The sequence below is a fragment of the Lagenorhynchus albirostris genome, chromosome 18, assembly GCF_949774975.1.
Source record: "Lagenorhynchus albirostris chromosome 18, mLagAlb1.1, whole genome shotgun sequence".
In the NCBI taxonomy this organism is placed as follows: domain Eukaryota; kingdom Metazoa; phylum Chordata; class Mammalia; order Artiodactyla; family Delphinidae; genus Lagenorhynchus; species Lagenorhynchus albirostris.
In genome coordinates this window covers 8,991,201-9,011,682 of record NC_083112.1, presented here as the reverse complement: position 1 = coordinate 9,011,682, position 20,482 = coordinate 8,991,201, and the positions used below count along the sequence as shown (strand labels likewise).

Genomic DNA, 20,482 nt, shown 5'->3' with positions numbered 1-20,482 from the left:
AATACCAATCAGAAATAAACTTTAAACTACAGACTTTCTTCTTAGATGCAAACAGACAGCTCAGTATATTAGCCTTGTGCAAAATATCTATAGCTTATCCTACAAAGATGGCTCCATTTTCTCTTCTAGAAAATGTAGATAGTAACTATTTGCTTAAACAGTATATAAACTGTAAAGCACTACACCTACAATTACCAAACTGTGCACCAAGACATCTCAAACACCCTAGACTTCATAGCAAACTCACAGGTACTGTAGGATATTTTTAATTATCAAGGAAAACACAGCTCTTCTCAATAGCTGTCAGACACCATGTGAACTACTAGCTCGAAGGAGTTCCATTTCAACGTGAGATCATTCTAAATGCATTTTGATAGTTACCATATCTTTGAGAAACTGGGTTTAGGGCAGTGGATGTGATAAAAAGTACTGCATGGAAATCAATGTAAAATAGAAAATGCAGGTGGCAGTGTCTAATCTAATTCTAAGACTTCAGAACTTGCACATGCCCAACAGACACACATAATCCATCAATAGGTAACTGTCGTTATTTAATAATAAAAAGGAATGTTTTTTCTTTCAATGAAAATGTAATTCTTAGACCATAAATACTTATTAAACTATCTGTACCTATTAGATATTATTTTTTGCCTCTATGAAAAAATAATGAAATGCTAAGGGCACCGTGAACCAAGAACTTCTGGGAACCTCTCACTGTATGTTTACAAGGGATTTTCACAGACATTTGTAAGTTGCACCATGGTGCAATATCTTTATCCTATCTTCACTGGTGTCAGGGTGAAGAAAATAAACTGTGAAGATTGAAAACACAGCAAAAACGAGTAGGATGATGACAGGCTGCTCAGTGTCACATTTCATTCTAGAAAAGCAGGAGACAAAACTAAAGGTTGAATACAATGATTAATAAGAAAAAAATATCCAAATGTTGCCTGTATTATGTTGGTTTATTTAAAGACAAGGGCTAATTTAGTTTCAAAACCTTGGTTATCTAACAATGGTTTTCAAACACTCTTTAGCAGATGAGCTCTATTTTCAAACAAAATCTCCCACTGTATTTTCTAAGTTACAAAATATCTAAAAAGCATAAGTCTCTGTTTGTAGCTGATGAGTAGCCTAGGACCACAGTCTGGCCTACCTCCTCCACACCTGTAACAGTATTCACTGGAACCACTAGGCTTCAACAAATAGTTTTAGGTTGCTGCAGGGAAGAGGAAGAGGCCTTTCCTGACCTTCAATCGCTTTAATGAAGATCTCATTTAAATAATGGATTCAAGGATGCACGGGGTACAATTCATAGCCTAAAGCTAAGACAATGTCTTTCAAAATTTTTTTTATTTGCAATACAACCCAGTACATAAATACACTTTAAAAAAAAAAATCTCATTAAATAATATTCTTGTGTGTGATTCATTCTGAGATTTTCTATACAAACTGAAACTTGGTTTACAAAACTCTGACCTAAGAAATCACCTCAGTGACTTCTCAACCTGCAATAAATAAATAGATAGATATTTTAAAGTGAGTTAAGAGAGAAGGAGAAAGGAAAGAACAAATTTCTTACTCGGAAATAATACAACAAACAAACAAAACCCATTAAGATTTCCACCTCACAGTGCATGCTGAAAACCCAACAAAAACAACAAAAGACAAGGGGAGAAAGGAGGAAATAGGAAGGAGTGAATCTGCATGAATAAGTGCTGAATGTAAAAAAGTAAAATCATCAAAATCTTATCTCTAGTTAAGAAGGAACTTTTCAACCTGAAAATAAGAGTAAACCTTTAAATATTTTTCAGTAGTTTCTGATTTTACAGTGGTCAACTTCATAATAACATTTCTCTCTCTTCTTCCCCGAATCCATTAAAATGGCCAAAGAAATGAAAACTAAGGTGAAAAAATGACAGCAGTGTTAGAAATCAGAAGATCACTGACAACACTGATAGTCAACACAAGCAAAACCAGGACTCAGTAAACCACCCCAACTCAGAATTAGGGGGTGGGGGACTCAATGAAGACAAGAAGATAAAGTTCCCTACGTTTGGGCGACCGTAATTAACAAACAAGCAAACAGAATCTTCCAATAGTATACTCTTACCTCTACAGCAACTCCTTTCCTAATTCCTGTTAATAACCTCAGCTCCAAGAACACAGAAAACAATAGGATTTTTTTTTTAAGTAAATTTATTTATTTATTTATATATTATCTTTGGCTGCGTTGGGTCTTCGTTGCTGAGCACGGGCTTTCTCTAGTTGCAGCGAGCAGGGGCTACTCTTCATTGCAGTGCGTGAGCTTCTCATCGCAGTGGCTTCTCTTGTCGCGGAGCACAGGCTCTAGGTGTGCGGGCTTCAGTAGTTGTGGCACGCAGGCTTCAGTAGTTGTGGCTCGTGGGCTCTAGAGCGCAGGCTCAGTCGTTGTGGCACACGGGCTTAGTTGCTCTGCGGCATGTGGGATCTTCCCAGACCAGGGCTCGAACCCGTGCCCCCTGTGTTGGCAGGTGGATTCTTAACCACTGCGCCACCAGGGAAGTCCCAAACGATAGGATTTTTAAAGTCCATCAGACACCAAAACAGAATTAAGATAGGTAAAGACTTGGCACCTGAGCTTTTCCTGACTTGGCATAGACTGCAAGATAAATCAAGTTGGGATTTTGTGACCCAAATGCTCTCACAGCCATCTGTCTTATTCACAGGAGACACAAGCCCTATCAATGTGCTCCCCGCCCACATACCCTAAAAATAACCCTATTTTTAAAGCCTGTCTCAGTTAATTTACAATACTAGGGATAACCCACAGAGAAAGAACTATGGCTACCCATTCCCTTGGAAGGACCCATCCAGACAAAATAATCCTAATTTGTACAACTGCTAAAGAAGCCCACACCTGCTACCAATAATGACTAATTTAGAATTCCATTTACAAATATAACTGCATAAAGAAAAATCAACAAGCACATCAGGAGACTCAGAGTACAAAACAGGTACACGAAATGAGAAGCAGAGCAAAAAGGCCAAAGTTAATATAAATACACAACAGAAATACATTTTAAATTTTTAGTTAGTACTGTCAATGAAACGTGGATACGTATGTATAATAAACGAAGTAAGCTTGTATGAAAAGTAGCAACAGTAAAACAAGAGAATTCTAGTGACTTGAGAGCATGATAGACCAAACTGGAAGGGATGAGGGGAGAGAGAACTAAATATCACCAGAAGCAGTGAAGAGCCCAACAAGCACAACTGAAAAAATTGAACATCCGTATCAATAGAGTCTATATATTATGAAGGACCCAACTGATCCAGTAGAAAACTGTTATCATATTGCTGAACTCATACAAAGAAAAATATACAAGGACATTTCCACGCTCCAGCACTTCCGTGCTCCCCACCTCTCCATCCCCATAAAAATAGAATGAGTTGAAACTTGGGCAGTAGGCAGTACGCACATGGAGATGCAAGAGGGTAAACGTCCATATCAGCACTGTGCCAGTTATAAGGAGGAAAGCTGAACCTGAGAGTCATCCTTGAAGCATGAACCCTATAAAGTTCCCAGAATATAACAAATCCTGTATCTTAGCAGATACAAAAGCAAATCCTCTGTGGGCTTAAAAAAAACCTTCTCAATGTAGTCTCCCAAATTTCCCAAGTATTAAGTAAGCTCAACAAAACTTGAGCCCTACTCAAGGATCACCAAACACATAAGCAAATGAACACCACATGTGAGATGCATGCACCACTGAATTCAGATATTAAAATTTAATCACCAAAAGGTAAGACATGGATAAAATATTGAAGAAGTTTTTAAAAATGAAATTACAAAATATGCTAGCAGGAAGAGGCTGCTGAGAATAACCAGAAAGACCGGGGGGGGGGGGGGGAGGGCAGAAAAACCAAAAAACTGTAATGAAAAGTATGGCTGATTTCAAAATCTCACTGGACCACTTAAACAGATTAAAGATGGACAGAGTCATAAAAATTAGCAATTTGAAGAAACTATCTAAAATGCAGGGCTAAGAGACAAAGAGAAAAGAAATTTAAAAGGAAATTAAGAGATACTGAAAGATACAAAGAGAACTGTGAAATCCTGGTAGGAGAAATTTTTTTAAAAAAAAGAAACTGTAGGGGAATTCCCTGGCAGTCCAGTGGTTAGGACTCTGAGCTTCCAATGCAGGGGGCACAGGTTCAATCCCTGGCTGGGGAACTAAGATCCCACAAGCCGTGCGGCACGGCCTAAACAAATAAACAGAAGCTTAAAATCACCTTTAACAAAAAAGAAAAAGGAAGAAGAAACTATAAACATGAAAGCAGAATACAAACAAGCACTGTACACAGTAACAAGTCTCATCTGACTAAAATGCTGGGCAACATTATCATGAAAGTTGGGGGGGTATTGATCAGAGTAAAAGAGACTTTTTGTGTCATCTTTGAAAAAGGCTAAGGTATTCATCTTAAAATTAACTTTAAGTATGCAAAACAGAATTTCCAGGGTACCAATTTTTTATAAAAAGTGACTTCCATATGAAAAAGAAATAAGAAACGGAGGGTGACATCAGCATCGTGGTGGCATGAGTCATTCCTCTTATCACTCCCCTTCTATTTACAACTAATCAGAACATCCATAACCCAAAAAAGTACCTCTGCGCAGCACAGCAGGACACCCAAGAGATCCAAACATCTGTTCACCCAACAGTGAGTGGACCTTGCAGGAGGCTGGGAAGCAAGGGCAGTGGTGGCAGGTCCAGCAGAAGGTCAGCAAGACCTTTCTGGCAGAGAAAGTAAAGGTCTGCCCAGCCTCTGCAGCTGGAGGAACCCATTGTTCTGAGGGGAGACCATAGTGACTGGGGGTAGGGACACAAAAGGGAAGGTGGCAAAGAAAACTGAGGGAAAGTGTATCCTGCTATCTGCCCTGAAATTCTGGCAAGATATTTGGACCCATGGACCTCTGAGCACGCCCCAACCCCTGCTGCCCCAACTCCAGGATCACCCTACTGGGCTGTGGGCACCCTCAAAGCCCCAAGTGCTGAGCACACACCTCTTCCCACTCTGCTGCCACTCCTTTTCCTCCGCCAGCTTTTTTTATGCACAGGCTCCCAACCTTAGCCAAGAGTCAGTGATGGTAAGAAAAAACAAAAACTTGTGCTATATAGCGCCACCTAGAAAACAAAAGACTCCTAATTACCAACCTACTGAACTGTTAGACTAAAAATAAACAAAGTCTTGCCTAAATAAGGTGTTCACGACTTCAAATGCAACGACAGAAACACTTGTCATCAAACACTATGAAAAAAACAAAGGAACACTGTATCACAAAAAGAATGACAATCTTCCAGCAACAAATAAAAATACATGGAATAGTGTGATCTGACTGATAAAGAATTCAAAACAGCTATTATGGAGAAATTTGACAAGCTGTAAGAAAACGCAAAAAAAAAGCAATATAACAACTTGATGAATAAAATTGATGAACAGGAGTACATTACCAAAAAAGACTGAAATTCTAAAAAAAGAACCAAACAACTTCTGGAGCTCAATAAATGAGATGAAGAATGCATTAGAAAGCAATGGAAATAAAGCAGATCAGATGAAGAGAGAATAAGTGACACTGAGGATAGGAACAGAAAATTCAGGTGAAGAGGAGAAGGAACTAAGATTTTTAAAAACTGAAGAAACCCTATGAGAACTATCAGACTCGATTAGGAGAAGCAATGTAAGATTAACGGGTATACCAGAAAAACAGAAGGAGAAGGTAATAGAAATTATGTTTGAAGAAATAATAGCTAAGAACTTCCAAAGCCTGGGGAAAGAACCGGATAAAAGAAGTCCATGAAGCTAATACACCTTATTATCTAAATGCAAAAAGATCTTCTCCAGACACATTATGTTAAAATTCTCAAGTCAATGATAAAAAACTTTAAGGGCAGCCAGGGAAAAAAAAAAGACGGGAACCCCCTCTCTGACCCCAATTAAACTATCAGCAGATTTTTCAACAGAAACTACACAGGCCAGGAGAGAATGGAATGACAAAGTATTGAAACATTAAAACTGCCAGCTAAGAATACTCTATCCAGCAAAATTACCTTTCAGATATGAAGAAGACATAGAAGCTTTCCCAGACAAACAAAAGTGAGTTCACCACCACCAGACCTGCCTTACGAGAAATGTTGGGATGAGCAATTTAAACTGAAACAAAAAGACAAAAGTACACAAAACTCTAAGGTGATAAATAGAATTAGAAAATTTTTACTTTTTTTACAAAAATATATAAAACTCTTGATTATAACATCAAGGTTAAAGGAAAAGAACACTGAAAATAACTATAGCTACTACAACTTGGTAATGAAATCACAGTATGAAAAGATAATTTGTGACATCAAAATTATAAAGAAGGAAGAGTAAAAGGCTGAAACCTTTATAGATGAGTGAAAATAAGTTGCTATCCACAGAAAAAGGACTATTTACTTATGAAATGGGTTACGTAAACCTTATGGTAACCACCAAGCAAAAATCTAGAACAGAGACACAAAACATAAAAGAAGGGCGGGGGGTGACTGAGCAAATCGCCATGGAAAACCACTACATACAAAGGTAGACAAAAACAGAAAGAAAATGGAAGGACAAAATTACCAGAAGGCAAAACATAAAATGGAGATAGTAAATCTTTACATATCAATAATCACCCTAAACGTAAATGAACTGACCTCACCAACCAAAAGACACATAATAGCTGGATGGATAAAAAAACAAGACCCAGGGCTTCCCTGGTGGCGCAGTGGTTGAGAGTCCGCCTGACGATGCAGGGGACACGGGTTCATGCCCCGGTCCGGGAAGATCCCACATTCCGTGGAGCGGCTGGGCCCATGAGCCATGGCCGCTGAGCCTGCGCGTCCGGAGCCTGTGCTTTGCAACAGGAGAGGCCACAACAGTGAGAGGCCCGCGTACGGCAAAAAAAAAAAAAAAAAAAATCTCCCAATACAGAAAACTCCAGAACCAGACATCTTCACTGAAGAATTAACACCAATCCTCCTCAAACTCTTCCAAAATATTGAGGAGGGAAAATGTCCTAACTCATTCTATGAAGCCAGCATTACCTTGATACCAAAACCAGATAAGGATACCACAGGAAAAAAATATATAGACCAATATTCCTGATCAATATAGAGATGCAAAAATTCTCAACAATATATTAGCAACCAAATTCAAGAATACATGCAAAGGCGTATTACACCATGAGCAAGTGGGATTTATCCCTGGTATGCAAAGAATGATTTAATGTATTTACATCAATAAGTGTAATACATCACATCAATAAAATAAAGGGCAAAAATCACATGATCATCTCAATATTTGCAGAAAAATTACTGACAAAAGGCAAAATTCTTTCATGAGGAAACCCCCCAACATACTGGGTATGGAAGGACTATACCTCAATATAAAGGCCATATAGTCAATGGAGAGAAATTGAAAGTGTTTCCCATAAGATCCAGAACAAGACAAGGATGTCCACTCTCACCACTCCTAATCAGTATATTACCAGAAGTACCAGCTAAAACAGTTGCACAACACCAACAAATAAAAGGCATCCAAATTAGAAACAAAGTAAAGCTGCTGCTATTTGCTGATATGATCTTACACATGGAATCCCCAAAAACAAAAACAAAAACAAAAAAACTGCTGGAATTAGTCAACAATTTCAGTAAAGTGCAGAATACAAAATCAACATACAGAAATCAGTTGCAGTCCTTTACACTAATGATGGAGCATTTGAAAAAGAAAGAAAACTATCTAGGTTACCATAGCATCAAAAATAATAAAATATTTACAAATGAATTAAACCAAGGAAGTGAAAGGTCTGTATAATGAAAACCGCAAGACTGCTAAAAGAAATTAAAGACACAGATAAATGGAAAGATATCCCACACTCATGAAACAAAAGAACATCGTTAAAATGGCCACACTAACCAAAGCTATCTACAGTTTCAACACAATCCCCATCAAATAAAAGGCCATTCTTCATAGGAATAGAGGAAATAATCCTAAAATTTATGGGACCCACAAAAGATCCCAAACAGCCACAGCAATTCTGAGAAAAAAAGAACAAAGCCAGAGATATCACACTTCCAGATTTCAAACTATACCACAAGCCATAGTAATAAAGACAGTATGATACAAGCACAAAAATAGACACATCAGCCAATGAATAAGGAGCCCAGAATTAAATCCCAGCACATAAGGTCAACAGATATTCACCAAGGGAGCTGAAAATACCCAACAAGGAAAGAACAGTCTCTTCAACAAATGATGGTGGGAAAACTGGAGAAATACATGCAGAACAAAGAAACTGGACCTCAATCTAACACCACTCACAAAAATTAACTCAAAGTGGATCAAAGACAAACACAAGACCTGATACCATTTAACTTCTAGAAGAAAATGTAGGGATGAAGCTCACCTGGTTTTGGCAATGCATTTTTAGACTTCACCAAAAACAGCAAAAGCAAAAATCAACAAATGGGACTACATCAAACTCAAAAGCTTCTGCACAGCAAAAGAAACAGCAAAATCAAAAAACGTACAGAGAGAAAATTTACCCAAACCATATATTGGATAATGAGTTAATATACAAAATATAAAGAACTTAACAACAAAAAATCCAATTAAAAAATGGGCAGAAGAAATAGACATTTTCCCAAAAAGAACATCAAAATGGCCAACAGGCATATGAAGAGATGCTTGACATCACACTAATCATCAGGGAAATACAAATCAACACCACAATGATATATCCCCTCACACATGTTAGCATGGCCATCACCAAGAAGACATGAGACAACAAGTGCTGGCAAAGATGTGGTGAAAAGGGAACTCTTATAAATTGTTGGTGGGAATGTAAATTGGTCCAAGCACTATGGAAAACAACATGGTTGTTCAATAAAAACAACATGGCTGTTCCTCAAAAAAAAATAAAAATAGATCTACCATACAATCCAGCAATTACACTTCTAAGTATATACTCAAAGGAAATAAAAACAGGATTTTGACGAAATTCATGCACTGTCATGTTTATCACAGTATTATTCACAATAACCAGGATATTGAAAAACCCCAAAGGCCATCAATGGATAAATGGATAAAACAGAGGTGGTATATATACACAAAGGAATATTATTCAACCATGAGAAAGGAGGTTATCCCGCCATTGCGAAAACATGGATGGAACTTGAGCACATTACGCTAAGTGAGGTAAATCAGGGAAAGACATGTTATCACTTATAAGTGGAATCCAAAAAGTTAAACATATAAAAAACACAGTAACATGGTGGTTGCCAGGGGATGCATGGGGTAGAAAGAATGGGGGATAAGACTAATGGTGTTCAGGGGTACAAACTTGTAACAAATAGTAAATAAGCCATATAGATCTATGCACAGAATAATATAGACAATAATGTTGTACTATAATTATGCAATGTGATTAGTACCACTACTTCAGCAATCATATTACAGTATATGAATGTATCAAAGTAATATGCTGTACACCTCAGACTTACACAATGTTACATATCAAGTTTATTCAATTAAAAGAAACTTTAATAAAAAAGGAAGAAAAAGAAATGAATTGTGGTAAAATAAAAATAAATCTTTAAAAAGAAATAAAAGCAAGCAAAGAAAAGGGAAAGGTTGGGCAAACAGAAAATGGAAACTACAAGAAAAAGAAAAGTGGGTACCTACATTATTATCAGACCAAACAGATTTTAAAACATAAAGAGTTATAAGACATCATCATAAAGAAGTCATCACAAAATAATTAAAATCGTGTAATCACCAGGAAGGTAATTTTAAATTTATATGAACTATTAAATGACATTAAAATACAGCAAAAATTGATAAAACCACAGGGATAAACGTATATATATCCATGAACAGAGTACAAAGAGTTTTAACACCTTTTCCACTACTGACATACACTAGAAAAATTAACAAAGATATAGAAAACTTAAGATAATTAACAAGCTTGACTTGTTGGTTATTTATAGAACCCTGCACCCTTACACATTCTTCTCAAGCACAATATATAACACTTAGAAAAATTAAGCACGATCTGGCATACAACAAATTCAAAAGAATCCAAATCTCACCGACCACATCATTCTGACTAAAATGTCATCAATCAGTAGAAAACAAAAAGATAAATATGTCCATGTGTTAGGAAATGTAAAAACACACAAATAATAATTATAACAGAGATGTAAGAAAAAATAGATACAAAACTTGTAGTAATTAGGGAAAGTAGTATAGAAAGGAAAATTGAGAGCCTTTTATGTTTATACTGAAAAGAAAAAAACGGTTAAAATAAAGAAGTTAAGCATGAAACCTAAGGAGCCAGGAAAAGAAAATAAGAATAAAACAAAAATGAACCCAAAGAATAGAGGAAAAAAATAATAAAGAGCAGAAATTAATTAGGAGAATACATCTAAACAGCCAAAAATTGGCAAATTTCTGATAAGGCTGATCAAGAATAGAAACTTTTAAAATTAACATTAGGAATAAAAAAAGAATGTAACTACAGACATTAGTATGGGTATTAAAAGCATGATAAAGAATACTTTAAGCCAAGGATTGGCAAAGTTTTTCTTAAAAGACTAGACAATAAATGCTTTTGGCTTATGGCTCATACCTTATTTCCTAACTGCACTTACATCACTAAAGCAATCACAGACAATATGAATGCGTGTGGCTGTATTCCAATAAAACTTTATTTACAAAAAGAGGCAGGCAGCCCATGGGCAATAGTTTGCTGACCCCTGCTTTATGCCAATAAATCTGGCAACTCAGGTGATATAATTTCCTAGAAAAACAACATAAATAACAAAACCTTATTCTAGAAGAAATTTAAAAATCTAAATATACCAGTAATCATTAAAGAAACTGAAAACTGAAATCTTCCCACAAACGAAACATCAGGCTTAATGAGCTGTTTCAAATTTTCAAAGAACAGAATGGTTCCATCTTATACAAAAGCTTCCAGAAAACAGACACAGAGAGAATATTTTCCATCTTTCTGTGAAACTAATAAAACTCTGACATGAAAATCAAAAAATACTACAAAGACTCATAAGCAAACATACATACATGGATTAACCACATAACTCCAGCAACGGATCTTAAAAGACAGCTATATCACAGCACTGCTCAACAGAACTTCCTGCAATGGAAACGCTCTATAATTTGCACTGTCCAATATCATAGCTGCTAGCTACAATTAACACTCGAAATGTGGTTGGTATGCCTAAGAAACTGGATTTTAATTTTGCTTAATTCTCATTAAAATTAAACTGCCACATGGGGCTAGTGGCTTCTATATTGGACAGTGTAGCTATCTTATGACCAACTTGGGTTTATCCTAATAATGCAAGGTTGGTTTATAACCAGAAAAATCTATCAACATCATCTACCACACCAACACACTGAAGGAAGAAAGAAAACTATCTCAACACATGCAGAAATCAATGCCCATTTGCTAAATATACAAGAAAAGAAAATACGCTTACCTAAATAAAGGTTATCTACCAAAAACCAACAACGAACATCATTCTTAATGGTGAAACGTATCAAGTATTCCCTCTAAAGCCAAAAAATAATAATTCCACTATCACTACTGCTCTTTAATATTTACCAGAAGATTCTAGCTAGTACACTAAGAAAAGGAAATCAGTGTATAAGGATTAGAAAGAAACTACAGTCTCATTATTTGCAGGTGATATAATTTGCTATGTAGAAACTCATAAACAGCAAAATATTGGGAAACAAAAAGCTTAATAAGGTAGGCAGATTAGTATGCAAAAATCTACTGCATTTCCATACACCAGCCAAAGCAACTGAAAATGTAAAATTAAAAAAAAATTTCAAGGTACATTTTAAAGCTCTAACCAAACATGTTTAAGACCTATATGATGAAAAACTGTAACACCTTACTAAAAAACATTATATAAAATCTAAATGCTTACAAAGATATACTATGTTTATATCATAAAGACAGCAATTCTCCCCCGAAGTATCTTATAGATAAATAAGTCAACAGAGCACCTGAAAGACCTTAGCACCAGATTTTAAAATTATTCAGATGTGCAAAAAGCTAAAACACACATGAAAAATGAAGTGGGGAGGAATTTGCCCTAACAGAAAGCATAAGTTATTACAGTGAGGACAGACATAGATCATGGAACAGAAATGAGTCTAAAAATAGACCTACACACATATGGTAACTTGATTGTGATAGAGTTAGTTTTGCAGATCAATGCAGAAAAGATGGACTCTTTAACAAAGGAATCTGAATATTCATAAAGGAAAAAATGGATTTCAATCCCTACCCCACTACTGATGAAAAAAAACAAAAGCATACCCAGTGAAATGAAATGAAAGACAAAGGTTTAAAACAAGAGACATTTTTTATTACCCAAGTCTGGAAAGATTTCTTAAACCAAACTAAATATAAATAAAAAAATAAACCATGAAATAAAAGATTAATAACCTTTACTACATTAAAATTAATATCTCAATATGGGAGAAGGTATTTACAACTCAACTTTTTTTTAAAGTTAGTAACCAGAATATACACACGTACAAATAGGGAAGAAACACACAACCAAACAGAAAAAAAGTGTCACTATCAGGTGCATTACAAAAGACGAATAAATATCCATTAAACGTTTGACAAGTTGTCCCCTCTCTCCTTTGTAATGAGAAAAATAAAAATTAAGACCACAATAAGGAAGGATTTTCACACAATGAATTAGCAAAAATTGAAACAGGTAATAACACCATTATTAAACCAGATGCTAGCAACGGAAATGAAACTGCCACAGTTGGTTTAAACTACTCTTATTTAACCCTTGTGGTTCACTAGGGACCAGCCTCCTCCCAAGCACATGTAACAAACCTGAGCTCCATTTGCAAGAAAGAAGCTAACCACACTGTTTGCCACATTGGTCCCTTCCTTTCAGATATTTGTATCTCTTACTTATCTTATATTTTCACAGTCAAGATACCCAAAACAATGTGGGTATGTGCCTGCCTCCCCTACAACCATTACACCCCTCTTTGATAATGTAGCTGCAATGAATTTAGGGTAGCAGTAATATCTAACTCCATTAAATAGGCCCTAACTGCCCTAGATAATCAGAATAACTCCATCTCCCTAAAGAGTAAATACATGGTTTACAGTAAAACAGATTTAAGCTGATGGGGATATGCCAATTCTCCAAGCCAGAGGTACTGATACACAGGTGGTTCAACCATAGATCAGGAATTTGTTTTAGCTGAGACAAATAATAAATATGCACATGAGGGATTCCCTGGTGGCGCAGTGGTTGAGAGTCCGCCTGCCGATGCAGGGGACATGGGTTCGTGCCCCGGTCCGGGAAGATCCCACATGCCGCGGAACGGCTAGGCCCATAAGCCATGGCCGCTGAGCCTGCGCGTCCGGAGCCTGTGCTCCGCAACGGGAGCAGCCACAGCAGTGAGAGGCCCGCGTACCGCGAAAAAAAAAAAAATTCACATGATTTCACTTCTCACTAATGTACAATCTCTCTCTTGCAAATGAGTTCTCTCTGCAAAGACTGTCAACATCAGAGAATCTATTAATGAATGAATTATATTGACAGGCAAAAGAAAAAAAAAGCACAAGACCATCTAAATTAAACTACTCCCTATTCCTGATTTATATAAATCTCTCTTAGAACAAATCAGGAAAAGAGGAGAGATTCTTTAATATAATGAACAGTACCTTTCAGAAGTAAAGAGCAAATAATTAAACTTAGTTACAAAACACGAGAGCATTTCCACTTAGACAAGTGCAAGATAAGAGTGCTCACAGGGACTTCCCTAGTGGTGCAGTGGTTAAGAATCCGTCTGCCAATGCCCTGGTCCGGGAAGATCCCACATGCTGCAGAGCAACTAAGCCCTTGGGCGCCACTACTAATGAGCCCTCGCGCCACAACCACTGAAGCCCGCGTGCCTAGAGCCCGTGCTCCGCAACGAGAAGCCACCACAATGAGAAGCCCGTACACCGCAACGAAGAGTAGCCCCCACTCGCCGCAACTAGAGAAAGCCTGCGCGAAGTAACAAAGACCCAACGCAGCCAAAATTTAATTAATTAATTAATTAAAAAAAAAAGAGTGCTCACAGTATCCATTTGGATTCGTGAAGTGTCAAGGAACAAAATTTCCTAGTCCAACTACATTCAACATCAAAAAAGAGTTTATTGTCTTGGGGAAATAAACAGTAATCCCAAAGTAGAGAAGGCTTTCGGTATGGTTCCATTACTGCTTTTGACTCTAATTCTATCCCATGTCCTTGACTCTGTCTTCTCCACATGCCAGTTTGAACCCCAAGATACCAGGCAATGGCAACATGGGCTACATTTTTTTTTAATATATTTACATGCAGAGACGAGTGTGACAGAAAAGTATGTAAAATTACATGTCCTACAACAGTAAAGTTAAGCAATTTTTGGTATAAACATACAAAACTAAACGTGATGATGCAATTTATGTGCTGACCCAGATCAAAGTCCAAAATACATCATTAAATTGAAAAGGCAAAACAATACATATAGCATGACCTCCATTTGTATTTTTCAAATATAAATTTTAAATAAAAAAAGTAATTGCCAGTTCTAGCTTAGCACTTTGAAATATTTCTAGAACTCAAGATGTAACTACTAAGGAAGTCTTTGGCTGCAGGCAAGTACATTACGACAATAGTATTTTGAAAACAAAAGGCTACTTCTAGATTGCCAAATTATTGTATTTACTACATAGTAAATGAAAGAATAAAACTAACATTCATTGAGCATCTATTTGCCAGGAACTACATAAATTACTTTTACGTATTCAATACTTGGTGTTACTCATCTTTCTAGCAACCCTGAAATATATGAGGTTCATGCTTATAAAGGATTAATAGAAGCAACATGTCCATAGCCCACAGGTCATAACTCTTATAATTGACAAAGCTGGGATTCAATTCCAAATTTAATTCCAATAGAATATTATTCAGCCATTAAATGAAAGAAGGAAATCCTGCCATTTGCAACAACACAGATGGAACTGGAGGGCATTATGCTAAGTGAAATAAGTCAGAGAGAGAAAGACAAATACTATATGATCTCACTTATATGTGGAATCTAAACAAAACAAAAAACTGAATTCACAGATAGAGAGAACAAATTACATTGGTGGCTGCCAGAGCTGGAGGGTGAGGTGGGCAAAATGGGTGAACGTGGTCAAAAAGTACAAACTTCCAGTTATAAGATAAGTCATGGGGATGTAAGTGCAGCATGGTGACTATAATTAATAATACTGCATTGTATATTTGAAATTTGCTAAGAGAGTAAATCTTAAAAAGTTCTTTCCAGGGCTTCCCTGGTGGCGCAGTAGTTGAGAGTCCACCTGCCGATGCAGGGGACACGGGCTCATGCCCTGGTCCAGGAAGATCCCACATGCCGCGAGCAGCTGGGCCCGTGAGCCATGGCCGCTGAGGCTGCGTGTCCGGAGCCTGTGCTCCACAACGGGAGAGGCCACAACAGTGAGAGACCCGCGTACCACAAAAAAAAAAAAAAAAAAGTTATTTCCATAAAAAAAAAAAATGTGTAGGTGTGGTGATAGATGTTAACTATAACTAGACTTATTGTGGTGATCATTTCACAATATATACAAATACCAAATCATTATGTTGTACACCTGAAACTAATATGGTATATATCAATCATATCTCAATTTTTTAAACATTTTTTTAAAGATTTTTTTAATGTGGACCATTTTTAAAGTCTTTATTGAATTTGTTACAATATTGCTTCTGTTTTATGTTTTGTTCTTTTGGCTACAAGGTATGTGGGATCCTAGTTCCCTGACCAGGGATTGGACCTGCACCCCCTGCACTGTAAGGCAAAGTCCCAACCACTGGACCGCCAGGGAAGTCTCAATTTTTTAAACATTTTAACTTTACTAAGTAGCCCTTATCGTCCATTAATTCCCCATATATTTAACTTTCCACAGTTTGCCACCCTTTGAAACTCAATGTCCTTTTCCTTCATCTTGTCAGTTCTCTAAAAATGCATTGCTCTTTTGTCAGTCTAATTTGTAGGGTCCCAGCCAATGAATTTAGGATGGATAGAGGAAACAGATTTTTTCCTCCTATACAAGAAATTAGTAAAAGTCAGATTTTTATTCACGTATGTATGTATAGGAGTTCACAGAAAACTGTGACTCAAGGAGACATTTAAAATCTGAGGCTTATATGGCATCTTAATAGGAGATGGGCATTGATAGGAAAACAAATGACTTTTTGAAAAGATAAATGGGCCCTGACAAGAACAAATGGGAGACAGGGAAGTTTTGTGACAATGTCTGTTTAGGTGTGGTGTGGAGATTTCTCATCTCCAGTGATAAGAGTCAGTCTTCCATGGCTGCTCCAGGAAGGGTATTTATGACAATTGAGTTCTTTGGGGAAGCTATGCTTTTAGGCAGATAAGAGATTTCAGGAACTCAAATGCCTTCTTCTCAAAATAATTTTTATGCCATGATAGCTTATTCTGGACCCCTTTAAGTGTCAAGACTATAGCAATAGAGGAGAGAGACTGGGCTCAACTCTGAATACAACAAGGATAAGTGGGGATTTACATAACAAAAACAAAAACCGTTCGCACTTCAAAGGGTAACATCAAGAAAGTGTAACAGCTACCAACAGAATGAGAGAAAATTTATGTAAATCATATACGTATCTGCTAAGGGGCTTGTATCTAGAGTATACAAAGAACTATCACAACTCAATTTTAAAATGGACAAAGGATCTGAATAGTTTTCCAAAGATACACAAGTGGTTAATACATACATGAAAAGTTGCTCAACATCATTAACCATCAGGAAATGCAAATCAAAACCACAATGAGATACCAGCTCACACCCACTAGGATGGCTATAATCAAAAAGACAGACAATAACAAGTGTGGGCAAAGATGTAGAGAAATTAAAACCTTCATACACTGATGGCAGGAATGTAAAATGGTGCTGTAGCTTTGGCTTTTCCTCAAACAGTTAAACCAAGTTAACATATGATCCAGCAGAAATAAAAACATGTCTGCACATAAACTTTTACACGAATGCTCATTATAGTATTACTCATAATAGCTAAAGTGAAAACAACCCAAATACCCATCAACTAACGAATGGATAAAATATAGTCTAGCCATATAATGGAATATTTGGCAATAACAAGAAATGAAGTACTGACATATGCCGCAACACAGATGAACTTTGGCAACATTAAGTTAAAGACACCAATTACAAGGGACCAAATATTAAATGATTCCACTAATATGAAATGTACAGAATAGGCAGATCTATAGAGACAGAAAGCAGATTAGTGGTTGCAGAGGGGAGGGGAAGGGAGATGAGACGTTAGGGGGTGTTGGCTAAAAGGTGTGGGTTTCTTTGCAGGATAATGAAATATTCTAAAATTGACTGTGGTAACAGATGCACGACTTTAAATATACTAAACCACTGAGCTGTACACTAAAGTAGTGAACTGTATTGTATGTGAATTATATCCAAAAAAGGATGTTTAAAAACACCAATGGGGGGCTTCCCTGGTGGCGCAGGGGTTGAGAGTCCGCCTGCCGATGCAGGGGACACGGGTTCGTGCCCCGGTCTGGGAAGATCCCACATGCCGCGGAGCGGCTGGGCCCGTGAGCCATGGCCGCTGAGCCTGCGCGTCCGGAGCCTGTGCTCCGCAACGGGAGAGGCCACAGCAGTGAGAGGCCCGCGTACCGCAAAAAGAAAAAAAAAAAAAAAAAAAAAACACCAATGGGATAAAAGCTATAATAAATCATATACCAATCCAGGGAAGAATCAGGAGTCTGAAAGTATGTAGTAGGGATAAGGAAACCTTCCCTGAAAAATCACACGAGCTAAATCTTTAAAAAGATGTGCAAAGTGTGCCAACAGAACAAACATACGCAGAGGATTTCACGTGAAATTAAAAGCACACGCAGATGCACAGACATGTAAGAGAATATAACAGTCCTGGATGATTTCACACAGCAGAAGTCAGAAATTCTGTTGCAAAGTAACTAAAAATTCTGCTGGAGAGGGAAGCAGAGACAGATTCATCAAGAGCCCTGAACGCTCAACTTTATTTTTTCTTGCAAGCCATGTGAAGTTAACATTTTAACCAAACGAATAAAATCATCAAATGTTTTTTACATAAACTATCTTGACAGTCCCTGGAGAATGGATTGGGAAAAGGTAAGAACGGAGTTAAGAGACTGATTAGGAGGTTTCTAAACTAATTTAAGAAAAAAATGATGAGCTCTTTTTTTGCAGAACCTCAGAGCTGGTCAGCTGCTTCAGGATGAAACTGAACATCTCTTTCCCAGCCACTAGATGCCAGAAACTCACTGAAGTGGACGATGAATGCAAACTTTGTACCTTTTATGAGAAGCGTATGGCCACAGAAGTTGCTGCTAATGCTCTGGGTAAAGAATGGAAGTGTTATGCGGTCAGAATCATTGGTGGGAATGACAAACAAGGTTTCCCATGAATCAGGGTGTCTTCACCCATGGCTGTGTCCATCTGCTACTAAGGGGCAGTCCTGTTACAGACCAAGGAAGACTGGAGAAAGAAAGTGCAAATCTGTTCAGGGTTGCATTGTGGACACCAGTCTAAGTGCTTTCAACTTGGTCATTATTTAAAAAAAAAAAAAAAAAAAAAGGGAGAGAAGGATATTCCTGAAGTCACTGATACTACTGCGCCTCGCCGACTTGGGACCAAAATCGCTAAAATTCACAAACTTTTCAATCTCTCTAGAGAAGATCATGTCCACCAGTGTGTTGTGAGAAAGCCCCTAAACAAAGAGGGTAAGTAACCTAAGACCAAGGCACACAAGATTCAGTGTTTGTTATTCCATGTGTTCTGCAACACAAACATCAGCATATTGCTCTGAAGGAACAGTGTACCAAGAAAAATAAAGAAAGGCTGCAGAATATGCTAAACCTTTGGCCAAGAGAATGAAGGAGGCCAAAGAAAAATGCCAGGAAGAGACTACCAAGAAAGGGAGGCTGTCCTCTCTGAAAGCTTCTACCTCTGAGTCCAGTCAAAAATAAGATGTTCTAAGAGTAACAAATAAATAAGGTCAGATATAAAAAAAAAAAAGAGAAGAATTTGCACTAAACCAAAAGCAATAAGCATAAAGGAAAAGAGTGTGAGAGATAACAGAAATAGTAAATTTAATAACTGGAGAGAGAAAAATGAAAAACCAATTAAGTAATGAAACTTAGGAGTGAGGTCAAACTTCAGATGTTGATTTGAGAGTAACCAACATTAAACAGAAGCCACAGAAATGAATGACATTGTGCAAGAAAAGCTCAGAAAAGGAGAAAAAAAACAAAGTACCATGGAATAGTTTTTCCTCAAATTGAAATGTCCCCATATAACCAAATCACATCAGTAAAATCCATAATTACTCTATTAGGAAACTAGCCGTAAAGATTAATACTACTTCATGAAAAAATTAGATGGCTCTAAAAAGAAAAGGGTGATAACTTCAGCCTCATTTAATATTTTCAATAAGAAAGGCTTTTAAAGGTTTGGACTAAAGGCAGCATAGTGTCATAAGAAGAAGAAAAGGAATAACATATAGAGTACCTACCTAGCCTGTGCTTGTAGTTCTAAACAATGTATATTAATTCATTTAATCCTCACCAACAATGGTGGGACGTAAGCAATCTCCTTTCCTAAAAAGTGAGGCACAAAGAGGTTAAGTAATGTGTCCAAGGCTGAAAGCCTAGTAAGGTCTGGGACAAGGACTCTAACAGTTCCAGAGCCCCCATGTTTTACCACTGTACTGGCTCTCAAAGGCCAGTATTAGGTTTTCAAAGCAAAAACAAAAAACCTTGGCTCAACGTTGGGTCTACCACCAACCTTGGCATACTGGTAACTTAAGCAATTCAGTCTGTCTCCTCAGCTATAAGAAGGAAATCATGACAGCATCACAGGATTATTATGAGTATTTTAGTCATCAATATAGAACACCTAATCATTACAAGTAATAATAATAAACATTTACTGAGCACATATTGGCATATATTAAGGCACTACCAGAGACACTTTACACAGTTTACTTTACCTAATCTTCAAAATTGTCTCAAAAAGAATCGTTACTCTCCTAGCCATTTTTACAGGTTAGGGAACAGATTCAAAGGGATGAAGAGACTTGTGCATCATCATGTTGTATGGTAAAATGCTTATACAATGGCCCCAATTCTCCATCCCTCCTAGTACCCACACCCCTAGCAATGTGACACTGCAGCTCCTCCCATCAAGAGGTAGAGCTCATTTCCCCACATCTTGAATCTTGTCTGGCCTCATGACTTGCCTTGAACCAACAGAACGTGGCAGAAGTGATGTAGTGCCAG

At 37.2% G+C, this 20,482-nt stretch overlaps 1 protein-coding gene and 1 pseudogene across 1 annotated transcript in view; one reads left to right on the top strand and one right to left on the bottom strand.

Moving 5' to 3' along the window:
• PDS5B (PDS5 cohesin associated factor B) overlaps positions 1 to 20,482 on the bottom strand; it is a 195,916-nt gene that overhangs the window by 146,208 nt on the left and 29,226 nt on the right. The window lies entirely within an intron of this gene.
• On the top strand, positions 18,421 to 19,171 carry LOC132508649 (small ribosomal subunit protein eS6-like; annotated as a pseudogene).